Source organism: Rana temporaria, chromosome 1 (assembly GCF_905171775.1).
Source record: "Rana temporaria chromosome 1, aRanTem1.1, whole genome shotgun sequence".
Taxonomy (NCBI): domain Eukaryota; kingdom Metazoa; phylum Chordata; class Amphibia; order Anura; family Ranidae; genus Rana; species Rana temporaria.
In genome coordinates this window covers 14,315,518-14,333,325 of record NC_053489.1, presented here as the reverse complement: position 1 = coordinate 14,333,325, position 17,808 = coordinate 14,315,518, and positions in this window count along the sequence as shown.

Here is a 17,808-nt window from a genome sequence, read left to right as displayed (position 1 = left end):
GGGACAGGAGTGGCTGGGGCCCTTGCATAGGGGGAAGACCTTGAAGGGCTGGAGATGAGGGGGATGGGACGGGAGGGACTGGAGAGGGTGTTGGAGGACCCTGAGGGGCTGGAGATGTGGCGGGTAGTTGTTTGGGATGGTCCTGCCATCACATGCAATTCCTCCAAAAATAGAAACACATCCTGATCTGTATGGACCACCTCCTCCTCAACCACCTCCTGTGCTGAGGACTGCCCACTCCCCTCCACCAAGGCCTGTTGGCTTCTCAGGGGGTCAGCCACAGAATCAGGATACTCAGGGGATGGCGTAGGACGGCCACTGGCAGAATCGGATGGCCCCGCTCCCTCCTGCACACCTGTGGATGACACAAAACATTCACATGTTGGTGGACCCACACACTTGTCACATGTTCTCTTGCCCCCCCAAACATGCTACACACCAGATAGGAGATAAAACACACTTACCTGTCCTCATGGCCGGCTCACCTGTGTCGTAGCCCTCCAGGCCCTCCACCTGCTCCCTCTGAAGGCAGCGGGAAATCACTTGCTCCTCTTCAGTGAGCCGAATCGGACAGGGTGGTCCCCCTCCAGTGCCCCTGGAATGCTTGTTGATCTTGGCAAGCTTGTTTCTCACCACACCACGCAGCTCATTCATTTTTTGTTTAATGTCCTGGGGGATCCTGACCTCATGACCAATAGCATTCACCTGGGCAGCTATCCTCATAAGGATCTCATCCTTCTTGGACTTGCTGGTGCTGCCACTATCTGCACCATGGAGGCGAGCATCATACCTCTACATGGCATCAACAACGATTGCCCTCTCATCTGTGGAGAATTTTTTTTGCGTCTCTCCTTCCTGGGACCAGGCATAGCAAAGCAAAATATGTCTCAATAGCACAGACACCACCAACCCAATAAATGGAGTAACTTTGCTCTCGACGGGCGCATGTCCTGACGCTCTTATACACTGGGCCGGCCCATCTCAGGGGGGACTTACACCTAATGTTGCTTTGCGCATGCGCAGAGGGGCAGGGCACGTCCGGCGCATGCTCCGTTCGGTCTGGACTTCATTTGCATGGGGTCACGGTTCATTAGAATGGATCACGCCTACTTCCCTCCTACCTTCACTTGCGCCTGCTTACGCCGACACATTTAAGTTGCGCTAGCGCATCGTAGGACGCATGTGGTCCTGGAATATGGGACTTCTCTCTCCAAGTTAAGTCGGCGTAGCGCATCTCAGATGCACTACGCCTGACTAAATATGCGCCGATCTACGAGAATCTGGCCCCCTGTCTTGTTTGCAATGCCTGTATACTGCTGTTCAAAGTATATAGGGCCAAAGAGGCTGGTAATGACCTGGGGGGAGGGGGGGAACCCATGCTATCAGACATTACATTAAAGCCGCAAGCAGTTTTAAATGACTTTTTTCTTATAGTAATGTAATTTTGAGCAGGGACAGTTCTAAACACGTGCCACTTCACAGGCATACTATAGACACCCAGCATGTACGATATTTAAAGGAATATTTCATTTTTTTTTTCACTTTAAGCATCATTAAAATCACTGCAATTTTTAAAACTTTTTTTTTGCATTGATACATGTCCCCTGGGGCAAGACCCGGGTCCCCAAACCCATTTTAGGACAATAACTTGCATATTAGCCTTTAAAATTAGCACTTTTGATTTTGAACGTTCGAGCCCCATAGACTTCAATTGGGTTCTAAAGTTTGCGCGAACGTTCGGCCGGTTCAAAGGTTCTGGTGCGAACTGAAAGGCTCAGCCCTAGTCAGGGCCTTAAAAATCACACACAAGAAAAACAGCACATACAATAAAATTACAATGTCAACAGTGGTAACAAGTGTATAAAAAGTGTTATACATATATCATTCAGGACAGGTCATTATCATAGCATGAAAATAGTAAAATCAATGCAGGGCATTTGCAATTGCCCCCTTATGGACCCATTAACTTATGATTTTAACAAAACATTTGCAAATACCCCCTTTCCTTCCCTTCCTTCCCTTCTTCCCCCACCCCCTCAATTTTCCCTTCCTCCTCCCTCTTCCCTCTTCCCTCTCCCCTCCTCTTTTGCCTTCCCCATACCTCCCCCTCCCCCTCTCCCCCACTTCTCTACTTTCTCTTCCCCCCCTATTTCCCCTCTTCATCCCCTCTTTTTCCTTCTCCCCCCTCCATTTCACCTAATCTTTCTCCCCCTCCCTCCTCCTCTCCACCTTTTCCCCCTCCCTGTCCCCTTTTTCCCTCCCCCTTCCCCCCTCGTTCCCCCTTTCCCATATTCCCTCCTCCCCCCTCTTTTCTGCCCCCCCCCTATTTTTTCCCCCCTCTCTCCCATTTCTCTTTTTTCCTTCTGTAGCGCTACCTCCGAAGGAGCCGCTGGTTAGTTTGGGATCTACTCTCTTTTGGCTCGAATCACCCCTGTTTAATTAGCTCTAACCCTCCCTTGACACATCAGAAGCCTGATAGAGTAATATTGTGACCCCTGCTGGGCTGAAGTCACAATAGCAAGCATGCAATATTCAATGACAGTGATGATAAAGAATTACCTGCTGTGAAGAACGGTCCCTTAAACAAGAAAATTTACTCCACACAGTGAATATATTTGAGTTCAAAGGGTGAGTTTACTATATAAAGACTCAGAAAACAACAGGTGTAGGATCTGTAAATAAACACAATCAATGGTAATAACTCAATCTGATTCGCAAGGGCCCTTGCAGGAATCAGTAATCAGTATAAGTTGATGACATTTATCTCTGGACCTAGGAATGGTACCATCTATTAAACTAAAAGGAAGTCTATGCTCATGAGCGGCCCCTAACGGACAGTTCTACAGATCAGTCAATATCTGTGTTGCGGACGGTCGGTGCACATAAATTGTAATCCACGGGTAACGATCAGCGGAATAAACTGAATAACAACAATGTCTAAGACAGCAAGGCGTTGGTGGAGTGATTGCCCGTCAGCATTAATTCATTCTATGGATCACTGACACGATTTACTAGGCCTCTAAGTTTCAGCTATGGGCCGAACAGGTGTCTGTGGCCGGTGAAATGGTACTGGGTGTCTATAATAGCCAGAACGTCAGAAACTAAGCATGTACTCTCTCACCCGACAGGCCGACCCGCCTGATTTTTCTCTTCAGAAATGGGCACGTTGGTAAAGCACAGGTCCACAGCACGAGGGGTCCCGAACTAGGGTGCTCCACTGTTTCTGTTGTCAGCTGGGATGCCTCTTCGACCTCTGGGAACACAGGTTAGATGCTGGGGTCTTGCTTCTATCTGGATGGCTGGTCCCTCTGTGAATAAGCCCAGGCTTCTGGCCTAGTGGCACGGCTGTGGTTATCAGCAGCTCCGCTGAGGAGAGAGTGCAGATCCCGAGAGAGCAAAATTAGCCCCTCCCCTTTCTTAAATAACTTGCCATGTCCGTTCTGACTGGCTGAGTGGAATTGTCACGTGTTCCAATGGTACAGGGCATTGCGAGGGGCATAGTCTGTTTTCTCCTTAGAGTCAATGGAGTCCATATCTCCTGCTACTCATAGCCCCGCAATACATAACTTCATAACAATGTCCAACATATTTACAAATGTGAATGTAATTCCAGCGGGGATGACCTGTCGTGAGACTCCGACAGGATGACCCCGCTACACACTCCCCCCACCTGAAATCTTTGGTCCCCAAAGAAGGCAAAACGTATGAATCCTGATACATGCTTTTTAAAGTACAAGCGGAGAAAAAGGGTTGTTAGAGGTAATAGAGTCTGAGCATCAGTGCTTAATCTATTCAAAGCTAAACAACTCATTGACTGACATAAATTGGACAGGGGAAACTCCCACTAATCGTTGGGGGTGGGCAGGCTGTCCTGTCCACTATCTACCAACAGCGAGGTGCTTGATCCAGATGTGTCAGGGGGTGAGCAGGGGTTGACCTCCACTAAACTGGCAGCAGGAGGATCACTCACGACATCGGATCTTTTTGAGGTGAAAATAGCTTCCTCAGAGCACTCTCCCAATTGACTATAGGTCAGTCTCTTAGGAGGATTGATGACTCTCTTTTCCTTTGGTTCTTCTGGCGTTACATAATTAGGAAGAGCCAGGTCTATTTCAATGTTCTGAGGGGCAGCATCATCTTGACAGGTTCTTCATCTCCTGAGTCTTTTTAATCTCTATGTGGCGAGCTTGGGGCCTCCATGAGATCTTCTTCTGAGTACAAGTCAACATTATCTTCCAGTCCTTCATTAGAGACACCCTGAGGTATGAACTCCGGGGCCTCCGGCCTAAGCACCCCACTATTTTTTGCCTCAGATGAAGGCAGGATTGAAGCATTAGGCCAACAAAGCTGATACGCTTAGTAAAGCAACCTACCAATAAGGCCGGTCAATGCCACACTTGGAAACAAAGTTCGTAGAGGTGTGACACAGGTACCACATGTAAACACAAACAATAGACAAACATAAAAACAACAATAAAGGCGATCCGGACGCCAAGTGGAGCGTTTCTGCTGAGGATTCTGGCCAAAAGCAGCCAAGTGAATTACCAAGAGATTAGGTTGTAATGAATGATCAGCAGAAATGGCCCTGCAAGGGGGAACTAGATGAACCTGATAATAGCTGCACCATATGTGAGTCCTGTCATTCAAATAAGGACCCACTGGGGTCAAATTAAGGGGAACCGTCCAGTGAGGATGACAGTTCCTGTGGGTTTGACAGCCTGTGAGGAAAAAATGGAAAAAACAAAAAAGGGAAAACCAGTATAGTCCCTTTGTACTTCCCTATGATTTCCTGTATGAGGGAATAGGAGGAGAGAGCTTTAGATAGGGCACTATGGATCGTTCCTAAGATTGTGCTTTTATCATCAAAATATTTTCCTTGCTCGAGTACAGGGCATGAGTGTATCCCCTAGTTCCTATTGGATATGCAAGTATAGTTAGAAAAGGAACGATCTTACCAGCTGCTTGATGAATGTATGTTCAGGGCTACCCTGTGTTGGAAGATCCTCCCGTTACTGCATAGTATGGTTGTAGCTGCTGCTGGCGGTATCTGCGATCCTCCAGATACGTCTGCAGCCTTAAATGCAGGAAAGATCAGCTGTTTGAGAAGCCGCCTGTTGTTTTGTGGTAGGTTACGGTTAACTTCTTCCGCAAGGGGTAGCAGGTCTGAATACTTTGCGGGGAGTACAGGTGCCTCGTAGCGTTGTAGCAGCAATGGTTAGACCGGTGGACACAGCCCTGTGTGTTGGTCCGTGCGTGCCAGTTCCTCCTCCTATGATTCCTCAAGATTCGAAGGCGCATCGGTTCCCGCGATGCTAGGGGCGTTGCTATGGTGGCGTCCGTCGCCCAATGACGTCAACGCGTTTCGCAACGTGGGTGCGTAGCTTCGTCTGGACAGGAAGGGGAAGGCGTGCGCCGCTCCTTTTATGCTATCAGCGCGCGCCTGTCCCCTATCGGTGATAAAAAAGAAAACAAATCGGAGTGTTTGGGAGATAGACTCATGGTGCTTACTAATATAATACCTAAAGACATTTCCTCCTATACACAAAAAAAAAAGGGGAAAATAAACCCTGACATAACATTACACAAGAGACAGACGTATATATGGCTTCTTATACTAAAGACAGCATCACAGTCAATACAGTATTGCATATATGCGTGGAGTTAGGACAACAGAGTATATGCAGCAGCTTAACATTAACGAACGTAACATCAAACTCACGTATACTTTTGACAGGTCTCAGATCTCCTTCTTGGATCTTAAAATTGGTATAGAAGATGGCAGGATCTCTACATGCACCTTCAGGAAGGAAACGGCCGCCAACACTCTTCTTCAGGCAGACAGCCATCACCCCCAATGGCAAAAAAATGGTATTCCAACGGGAGAATTTGTCAGGATTAAGCGTAACTGCTCCGATCCCTCCATGTACCATAAAGAGATCGAGGACCTCTATGCCAGATTCCGAGAAAGAGGCTATTCCCACACTCAGATTAGAACCGCAAAAAAGAAAGTAGCTAAACGTAGTAGGGCAAGCCTACTTCTCGGACGACCATCTGGAGTGAATAGGAGAAAGGATGGCGATTCAAATGCAGTAAGAGTCATCACCACCTACGGTTCCCAATGGGACCAGGTTAGAAAAATCTTGGAAAACCATTGGGGCATAGTTACTAGCAATAGAAAACTGGCTTCAATTGTAGGCGACGGGCCCAAAATGGTGGCCCGCAGATCCAAGAATTTGGGCGATCTCTTGGTCCAGTCTGAATACATCAGACAACCAAACACATCATGGTTGTCTGAGTACCCCCGCAGCAAGGGCATGTTTCCCTGCACCAGGTGCCAAATATGTCCATTTGTAGACAGAACATGCACCTTTATGGACGCCACAGATACTAAAGAATACGTGATTAAAGATCTTATCAACTGTTCGTCCGAACGGGTCATCTACATGATCACCTGTCCCTGCCGTCTAATATACATAGGTAAAACCAAAAGGCAGTTAAGGGTCAGGATAGGGGAACACTTGAGAGAGATCAGGAAGGAGAGAGACAGAGATAAAGAGGCAAAACAGGAAAGCCCAGTGGCACTACATTTCTCGCAATATCACCAAGGGAAACCTGATGGTATGAAAGTCAAGGGCATATATGCTCTTCATTTGTCTGCCAGAAGAGGCGATTTTGACAAAATACTCCTCCAGAAGGAGAAATGGTGGATCTATACTCTCAAGTCCTTGGCGCCGCTTGGAATGAACACGGAGCTCACTATGCAACCTTTTTTGGAGAAATAGCTGGCACATCATCATTGCATTTTACACAAGAAATTAATTTATAAATATAATTTTTTGAGAAAAAAACTTTTTTATTTTACATTTTTATTTGTCGGTTCATCACTGCCATTATGCTATATACCATTGTTATGGGCTCCATTTTCGTTGTGGGCTCCCTGTTTTATTTCCAGGTGGTCCTACCACCATCCATACATATTCACTTATTATCTTTTTATCTATATATGCATACTATTCTCTCTCCTCCCTCCCTTCCTCATTTACTTGTATATGTCCTTCCCCTTTTTCTCCCCTTTCTTTCCTTCCCTTCTCTGTCTTCCCCTATTCCTTTATCTTTGTGGCATGTACCTTCACATGGTATACTATCCATATTTTGTTGGTAGTGTAGATCAATATGAGCCTCAGCATCTGTTATACATAACCCAAATAGTAGTATAAGCTTTGAACTATAATTAAACCGCAGATGCTCTTATAGTGCTCCCTTGCCTGTTTTAGGATATTGCTCACGTTCAAACCCTGCCTTAGGTGGGGACAGGATGCACGTATATTTTCGTCTCCCCATCTTACCAGGTGGAGAGATCTGGGCTCACTTGCTGCCATAAGCGCCTTGTGATGTGCATTTTTGCATATACTCTGTTGTCCTAACTCCACGCATATATGCAATACTGTATTGACTGTGATGCTGTCTTTAGTATAAGAAGCCATATATACGTCTGTCTCTTGTGTAATGTTATGTCAGGGTTTATTTTCCCCTTTTTTTTTGTGTATAGGAGGAAATGTCTTTAGGTATTATATTAGTAAGCACCATGAGTCTATCTCCCAAACACTCCGATTTGTTTTCTTTTTTATCACCGATAGGGGACAGGCGCGCGCTGATAGCATAAAAGGAGCGGCGCACGCCTTCCCCTTCCTGTCCAGACGAAGCTACGCACCCACGTTGCGAAACACGTTGACGTCATTGGGCGACGGACGCCACCATAGCAACGCCCCTAGCATCGCGGGAACCGATGCGCCTTCGAATCTTGAGGAATCATAGGAGGAGGAACTGGCACGCACGGACCAACACACAGGGCTGTGTCCACCGGTCTAACCATTGCTGCTACAACGCTATGAGGCACCTGTACTCCCCGCAAAGTATTCAGACCTGCTACCCCTTGCGGAAGAAGTTAACCGTAACCTACCACAAAACAACAGGCGGCTTCTCAAACAGCTGATCTTTCCTGCATTTAAGGCTGCAGACGTATCTGGAGGATCGCAGATACCGCCAGCAGCAGCTACAACCATACTATGCAGTAACGGGAGGATCTTCCAACACAGGGTAGCCCTGAACATACATTCATCAAGCAGCTGGTAAGATCGTTCCTTTTCTAACTATACTTGCATATCCAATAGGAACTAGGGGATACACTCATGCCCTGTACTCGAGCAAGGAAAATATTTTGATGATAAAAGCACAATCTTAGGAACGATCCATAGTGCCCTATCTAAAGCTCTCTCCTCCTATTCCCTCATACAGGAAATCATAGGGAAGTACAAAGGGACTATACTGGTTTTCCCTTTTTTGTTTTTTCCATTTTTCCTCACAGGCTGTCAAACCCACAGGAACTGTCATCCTCACTGGACGGTTCCCCTTAATTTGACCCCAGTGGGTCCTTATTTGAATGACAGGACTCACATATGGTGCAGCTATTATCAGGTTCATCTAGTTCCCCCTTGCAGGGCCATTTCTGCTGATCATTCATTACAACCTAATCTCTTGGTAATTCACTTGGCTGCTTTTGGCCAGAATCCTCAGCAGAAACGCTCCACTTGGCGTCCGGATCGCCTTTATTGTTGTTTTTATGTTTGTCTATTGTTTGTGTTTACATGTGGTACCTGTGTCACACCTCTACGAACTTTGTTTCCAAGTGTGGCATTGACCGGCCTTATTGGTAGGTTGCTTTACTAAGCGTATCAGCTTTGTTGGTATTTATTTCCCTTTGATATCCCAGTCTATTTTGTACGATCAGTAATTATTCAATAAAATTATATTTTTTTATATAATATCTGCGTCCGTTCATGCCATAGTAGCCCTCTTTTGTTGTCCTCAGTGGTATCTCCTTCATCCCTCTGTTGGACAACACCCTCTTGTTTTGTATGCATTGTATTGGCTACGGCAGTGACTCCTCCAATGGGGGAAGTGACTAATTGAGTACATATGTGATATCATCATAGGTAGTGGGCGGGTACATGCTCAAATCCCCCTTTTTTTCTTATGTTGAAGCATTAGGCTCTGATTGTTGAGAAGACCATAACCACTCTGACCCTATCCATTCATCTGTGGACTTTTCATCCTCTGAGTCTGGATGCAAAGCTTGAGATCTAGTTATTGGCCCAAAGGGCTTGGATGTGGGAGGTAGATCTAGAGAGTCAGGGGTCGAGGGAAGCCGAACAGCTTCAGTGAGAGGCAGTAAATGATTCCTGTGCCAGGTTTTAAGAGGGCCCACACTTCCTTCAGGTCGGACCTGGTATACGGGAAGGTCAGGCAGTTTGTTACATATGATTAGGGATGAGCCGAACATACCCACGTTCGGTTCGCACCAGAACGTTCAAACAGACCGATCGTTCATGCGAACATTTAGAACCCCATTAAAGTCTATGGGACTAGAACGTTCAAATTCAAAAGTGCTCATTTTAAAGCCCAATATTCAAGTTATTGTTGGAAAACATCTTTGAGAACTCAGATCTTGCCCCAGGGAACATGTATCAATGGGAAAAAAAGTTTTAAAAACTGTAGTTTTTTTCTTGAGCAGCGATTTTAATGATGTTAAAAGTGAAAAAAAAAAAAAAATCCTTTAAATATGGTACCTGCTGGGTGTCTATAGTAGTGGCACGTGTTTAGAAATGTCCCTGCACAACATGAGATTACTCTCAGAAAAAAGAAATTTAATACTGCTTGCGGCTTTAATGTAATGTTTGGTCCCTGCAATATGGATAGAAATCACCACTCCCCCCAGGTCATTACAAGACCCAGTGCCGATCCTGACCTCCCTGGGGCCCTAAGCAAAATGACATGGCACAGCTCCGCTGAGGAGAGAGTGCAGATCCCGAGAGCAAAATTAGCCCCTCCCCTTTCTTAAATAACTTCCCATGTCCGTTCTGACTGGCTGAGTGGAATTGTCACGTGTTCCAATGGTACAGGGCATTGCGAGGGGCGTAGTCTGTTTTCTCCTCAGAGTTAATGGAGTCCATATCTCCTGCTACTCACAGCCCCTCAATGCATAACTTCATAACAATGTCTAACATATTTACAAATGTGAATGTAATTCCAACAGGGATGACCTGTCTTGAGACTCCGACAGGATGACCCTGCTACACTTCTTTCCCCACCTTTCCCTTTGGTTGTATCCACACATTTACACTTAGCATACAACTATTTATAGGCAAGGGTCTTTTCTTCCTGTTTTCTTCCTGGCCGGACCGGAGAAGTCATCCCCACGGGCTCCCCAGGCTATCCTGCCCCCCCTGGACTGATACACCAACCGAACAGTTTGAAGGTAAAATATGAACATACTCCATTTTTAATAAACATTTGGCTTTTCTACGAACATTCGCGTTCCATCTAAAGAATCTTGGTATTATAAAACACAGCTGGGCAGTGTACAAAACTCTCTGTAGTTGCGCATGTTTTGTTAAAATCATGAGTTAAGGGGTCCTTAAGGGGGCAATTACAAATGCCCTGCATTGATTTTACTTTTTTCATGCTATGATAATGACCTGTCCTGAATGTTATATGTATAACAATTTGTATACACTTGTTACTACTGTTGACATTGTATTTTCAAAATTCTGATTCTAATTTTATCTTATGTGCTGTTATTCGTGTGTGTGATTTTTAAGGCCCTGGCGAAGCAGGGCAACCTGCGAAACGCGTAGGCAATACTTATGATACATCTGACAAGGTTCTACACACCCTGGACCAAGGAAACAGTACAACTGTATTGTATATCAAACTGTGACATATTGTTTTAAAGAATGCCATCCAAGGATGGTAAATAAAATCTTTTCTATGTTGTTTTAAAATTGTTATAGAACTTATTTTCTTTTTTCTAAACTTCACTAAGACACATTTAAAGTCCCCCCCCACTTTGCACTTTTTACATTTTCATATACTGGGACATGTTCCAGTTTTCGGAAGAAGATTTGACATATGCTTAAATAGAGCTTTTCCTGGAACCCTGACACCTTGCTCTGTTGACTCTGCTGGGGATCTTACTTACTTACTTCCTAGACACCTAGGGTGTCACTTTTATTAAAAAACATGTTCCTTATTTTTCTCAATTACACAGAAAACGTTTCTCGGTATGCGCTGATCCTAGGTGCTGTCAGTGGCGGTGAGTCCATAAGGGCACACGGGAGACGCCTCCTCTCTCCAGACACCCCCTCTATCACCAATAGATAGATTAATGCATTGCATGAATCTATCCATAGACATTGAGAGCATGGAGGAGCATGGAGGACACCGCTTGCAGCCCGCCGCCGTCACCCGCTGCCCCACTGAGACAGGGTAAGTGCCGGGCAGACAGTGGGCGGGTGGGAGGCACAGTGTCAGCATTAAATGGGCACATTGGGAGCATTTGATGGGCACAGTGGTAGCATTTGATGGGCACAGTGGCAGCGTTTGATGGGCACAGTGGCTGCAATTGATGTTTTTTTTCAGAATTTTTCAGTTTGTTTGCGCCCCCCCCAAAATGTTTTGAGCACCAGCTGCCACTGGGTGCCGTTACTGTAAAGATAACATATACAAAACATATACTGTAGAAATACATTCACTTCTCGTTCCCCTCTTTATAGTGGCTTGGTATCTGCTAGTTATTTTTTTTCCCGTCTTTTTTGTTTTGTCACACATTTGACAATGCCCAATGTGTGACAGGTGACATGGCAAGTGACAATCCGCGACGTAGCAAGTGATAATGCGCAACTTGTGGAAGGTGACGTGGCAAGTGAAGTGGCAAATGACAATCAGCAACTCATGGCAGGTGAGTGGTTGAGGTGGTAGAAAGCTTGTTCCACCACACTACAGGCTATGTCACAGGTAGGGATGAGCTTCGAGTTTGAGTCAAACTCATGTTCGACTCGAACATTGGCTGTTCGCCAATTTTAAAGGCTAATATGCAAGTTATTGTCCTAAAAAGTTTTTGGGGACCCGCGTCCTGCTCCAGGGGACATGTATCAATTAAGGGGAACCCTGCCATCAAATTAAAAAAAATGACTTGGGGTTCCCCCCAAATATCCATTTCAGACCCTTCAGGTCTGGTGTGGATTTTAAGGGGAACTCCTCCCCAACTTTTAAAAAAATGGCATGGAGTTCCCCCTAAAAATCCACACCAGACCCTTTATCCGAGCATGCAACCTGGCAGGCCGCAGGAAAAGAGGGGGTACATGAGAGCGCCCCCCTTCTGAATCGTACCAGGCCACATGCCCTCAACATTGGGAGGATGCTTTGGAGGTCTGTGACCCCTCAAAGCACCATGTCCCCATGTTGATGGGGACAAGGGCCTCATCCCCACAACCCTTGCCCGGTGGTTGTGGGGGTCTGCAGGTGGGGGGCTTATCAGAATCTGGAAGACCCCTTTAACAAAGGGGACCCCCAAATCCCGCCCCCCATGTGAATTAGTAATGGGGTACATTGTACCTCTACCATTTCACTAAGGAAGTGTAAAGAATTGTAAAAAACAAAAACAAACACACCATGGAGAAAAGTCCTTTATAAAAAAAAAAAAAAAACAGCGGTGGCAATCCACTCTCGGTCTCTGCTCCAACGTTGTCTATATCCTGCGACGGGTGATCTCCTCTTCGCCGGGGTCCAGCGATGAGAAGATCTCTTCATCCAGGTCTGGGATCCAATGCGCGCATCGCCGTCTGTCTCCACTGGAATGATGCGAATGATGCGGCTTCAGCCAGTGACAGCTCTTATGTAGGTGATGGTGGGGCCACCCGTCACGTGACCCTGCCCCCCTCTTTTTTTTCTTCAGAAATGACACTTTGTGCAGGGACAGTTCTAAGCACGGGAAACAAGCGCTACTTCACAGGCAAACTATACACCCCCTAGGTACGAAATTTAAAGGAATATTTCACTTCTATTGTTTCACTTTTAGCATTATTAAATTCACTGCTCCCTAAAAAACAGCTGTTTTTAAAAAAAAAATTGCATTGATACATGTCCCCTGTGGCAGGACCCAGGCCCCCAAACACTTTTTATGACAATAACTTGCATATTAGCCTTTAAAATTAGCACTTTAGATTTCAAACATTCGAGTCCCATAGACTTTTTACGGGGTTCACAGAAACTTTTGGTCTGTTTGCAGGTTCTCTGGTGTGAACCGAACGGGGAAGGGGGGGGTGTTCGGCTCATCCCTAGTCACAGGATATACTTGTTGTAGAGGCTACAGCCAACAGTTTATAGATACCTTATATTGCTGTACTGTAACCCTGATTGTTATTTTGTTGACATCCATTGATTCTCAGATATGATTATATTGTTATCTTCTGATGGATCTCATTGACTATAGCATGTCAAGTCATACTGTTAAGTTTACCCCCCTCCCTGCCCAGGCCAATTTTTAGCGTTGTAACATTTTGAATAACAATTGCGCGGTCATGCAACACTGTACCCAAGTTTTTATATTTTTTTCCAAACAGATAGAGCTTTCTTTTGGTGGTATTGGATAACCTCTGCAGTTTTTATTTGTTGCGCTATAAACAAAAGAAGAGCGACAAGTTTGAAAAAAACACAATATTTTTTACTTTTTGCTATAATAAATATCCCAATTTGTTTTCCTCAGTTTAGGCATATATATATTACACATTTTTGGTAAAAAAAAAAGAAAAAAAAATCACAATAAGCAGATATTGATTGGCTAGTGCAAAATATATAGTGCCTACAAAATAGGGGATAGATTTATGGCATTTTTATTATTATTATTTTTTTTACTAGTAATGGCTGTGATCTGCGATTTTTATCCTGACTGCGTGACACTTTTGACACAATTTGGGACCACTGACATTTGTACAGCGATCAGTGCTATAAATATGCACTGATTACTGAATAAATGTTACTGGCAGGAAAGAAATTTACACTAGGGTGTGATCAAGGGGTTAACTGTGTTACCTATACAGCTGACTAGGGGAGGAGACCGATCGGTGTTCCTACATACTAGTGTAGCGCCATGCTCCCATTGAGTATGCGCTATGTGTTAAATTTTAGTGGCCTGAGTTGTAGTTTAGCTCAGGAGGATTATGCTAAATTGTTGGTTCTGTTTCAGTTCAGCTGGGTTGCACAATTTTCCCTTTGACAGTGGGTGTCGATGTTACCACTAGTCAAGGTTGGAAAGGCAGCGGACTGAATGCATTGGGTATCTATTTCCAGGAAGCGGCTCAGGGGGCGTGGTCAACTCACTGTGCATTCTGGGGAGGGGTACTTAAGGGACAGATGCTGTTTCGGCAGGTTCTTCCGATCCTGACCTGATAGCCCTCCTGGCCTCAGGGATGTGTGAGCTGTTTCGTAGCCTCTAGGCCGGCGTGTCCGAGGCCTTGCAACTGAGAGTAGGCCAAGGAGTTTCTGGGGCCTACTAATCCAGGGATGGTCCTTCGCTACCTTACCTACGGGAGGAAGCTGAACCAGTGGGATTCAATTGAAGGACGTATCCTGGCAAATTTACCTCACCGTGCTGCCGGCCTGGCTGAAAGATTCTTGGCACCATGAGTTGTGTACTTTATTGGAACTGTACAAAGTGTGCGAGTGGTTACACGATCTTGTGGCAGAAGATCATGGGACAGCCTGACAACACTTCTGTGTCTGTGGCAGAGACTTTGACGAGCTTTGCACCAGCTGCTAGGCCAGTGAGAGTAGGCCTATCTGGTGGTTGCTGACATCCAGTGTGGAACTGAATTAATCCTCTGGATCTAAGTTGTACCTGTGATCCGCAAAGCAAAGATACTTGAGTCTCTCCCCATCCCTCTATCCCTCTATTGGAGAACTTTGTTCAATAAAAACCTTGAAAGAGACTTTGTGTTTGGTGCAGACATTTATGTGGACAACTCTTCAAGGAGAACCCCTGAAATGAGCGTATGGAACAGTAAGGTAACGGCAGGCCCAAATCTAAACCAGCAGCTCCTGCTCCTTTGGGGGTATTGCTACACTAGGAACACACAATCTGTCTCCTCTCCCCTGACAAGACGTGGATCTGTGTGTTTGCACACACTGATCCACCTTCCTGCTCTGAAACAAACGACCACGAGTGCCCAGCGGACATCGCGGCCGCCGGGCACGTGCATCGGCTCCTTGGTAATGCGGCGGGTGTTCACGCCCTCTATACCGCTGGGAAGCCGAGCCCGTCAAATTATGCCCTGCCAGGATGAGATATCCCATCTGCGGACGTCATATGACAATGGGCAGGTAGGGAAGTGGTTGAATAAAGAATAAAAGAGAAAAAAAAAAGCATAATGAGTCTGACTTGCATTTTTTGAGTTGATATTGTGATCTAATCACCTCTGGGTGTCAGATGTTTGGACAGGAGTGAGATTTCATTACTTGCCATAGGTTCTTCTTTCCATAGATATGCCCCTGTTTGTGTGTCATTTATATATTCCATTCTACACTTATAGCTAGATTCAGAGAGAGTTACGCCAGCGTATCAGTAGATACGCTGTCGTAACTCTGAATCTGCGCCGTCGTAAATTTAAGTGTATTCTCAAATTGAGATACACTTAAATCTAGCAAAGATACGATGGCGGGCGCCGTCGTATCTTAGCTGTCTATTTAGGCCGGCCGCTAAGTGCGTGTATGCTGATTTACGCCTAGAATGCGTAAATCAGCGAGATACGCCTATTCACGAACGTACGCTTGCCCGTTGCAGTAAAGATACACCATTTACGTAAGGCGTTTTCAGGCCTAAAGTTATTCCACCAAAAAGATGTTAAGTATGGACGTCGGTCCCGCGTCAAATTTTTTAATTTTTACGTTGTTTGCGTAAGTCGTCCGTGAATGGGGCTGGGCGTAATTTACGCTCACGTCAAAAACAATAAGTCTTTGCGGCGTAATTTGGAGCATGCACACTAGGATATGTCCACGGACGGCGCATGCGCCGTTCGTTCAAAACGTCAATCACGTCGGTTCACGATTCATTAGCATAAAACACGCCCACCTCTTCACAATTTAAATTAGGCGCGCTTAGGCCGGCACATTTACCGGCTACACCGCCGTAACTTAGGACACAAGTGCTTTGTGAATACAGCACTTGCCTCTCTAACTTACAGCGGCGTAGCGTACTATATGAGATACGCTACGCTTGCCTAACGTTAGGCACGGCTACGTGAATCTAGCTATATATGTATTCAATAATAACATCCCACTTATGTATTTCCCAACACATTATCCAGATCAGTTATCGGTCCACTGACCCTCACCTGAGTGATGAAAAAATGTATCCAACCTTCTTCCGTATGACACCAGACGATCGGGTCCGTTTTTTAACTATTATAACATTTTTGCATCATTTTGGGTGGAATTGGGTTGGAATAATATCAACAGAGGACGGCAGTGGTGATGAGGAGGCCCAAGAACTGAGCAAGATGTTGAGAGAACACGGGATCTGCACAGAGTTTATCATTTCACTCATTGATAAAAGTGCAGAAATGATTCAGTCAAAGAGAATCATTTATAAATCATCAGCTAAAGTAATCATTGTGTGTGGAACTTTCACAATGCTCTTACTTTTTATTTTTCCATATATACCCTCTATTACAGAATCATTCACATTTATTTTGCCACCTACATGGAATAAGATATCTTGTATGAATTTCGATGAGCACGCATTATTCAACTACAGCTTCATTTTTATTTGGCCACAACAAAAAGAAATAAACACCAGTAATTATAAAAATGGTGTCAACTTCTCCAGCTGCTTAAATGACCCCATAATGCAAGATCTTGGGTTTTACATTGTTCGCTGCCTTTCCCCAAGCAAAGTCAAAAATTACATTTTACAATTTCTCTATAAACTTTCTGCAGAACTTTGTACAGATGTAAAAGATGTTTCACAATTTTTTCATGGTTATAGAGATATGATCGCCTATGCATACAAGGCTGTGTATGTTCTGGCCAACGCTCTACATGGAATGGACAAGAAGAAAGATACATTTGAACAAAAAGAATTACAGCACAGAGTAAGTTGTACAATAAGTGTTTATATTACTAAGACTCTATTCTATATTATATAATAATTATGTGAAAGGAAAATTCAGGGAGTGAGATGGACGGCTATCTTCACCCTTCCTCTCATTTTCTGGACAATCAGGAAAACTGCAATCACCAACATGTTTCATTTCTCTACACACATTTCAAATATAAATAAACAAACATTTAACACATTTTAAATGTACCACTCAAACCTAATGCCGCGTACACACGATCATTTTTCGGCATGAAAAAAACTAAAATTTTCATCATTAAAACGACGTTGCCCACACACTATCGTTTTGAAAAACTGCTCTAGCAAAGCGCGGTGACATACAACACGTACGACGGCACTATAAAGGGGAAGTTCCAATGCGGATGACGCCACCCTTGGGGCTGCTTTTGCCGATTTCCTGTTAGTAAAAGACGATTTGCGCATTTCTGTCTGTTACAGCGTGATGAATGTGCTTACTCCATTATGAACGGTAGTTTTAACAGAACGAGCGCTTGTTTAAAGCGTCGTTAAAAATGCAGCATGTTCGAAAAAAAAAATGTCGTTTTTCAGAACCCGAAAAAGGATGTGAAGCCCACACACGATCATTTTAAATTACATTTTTTAAAAACATTGTTTTTTTAATGCCGAAAAATGATCGTGTGTATGCGGCATCAGGATCAAAGACACCAACATTCCAGGAAAGAAAGTTTTTTGAAACAGCGAGGGAAGGTACTTTAATAGGTTCCATAAACACATATATCATAAAACTATCCATATGTATTACATTTCAACATTAAAAATTAGTAAATACAGACAAA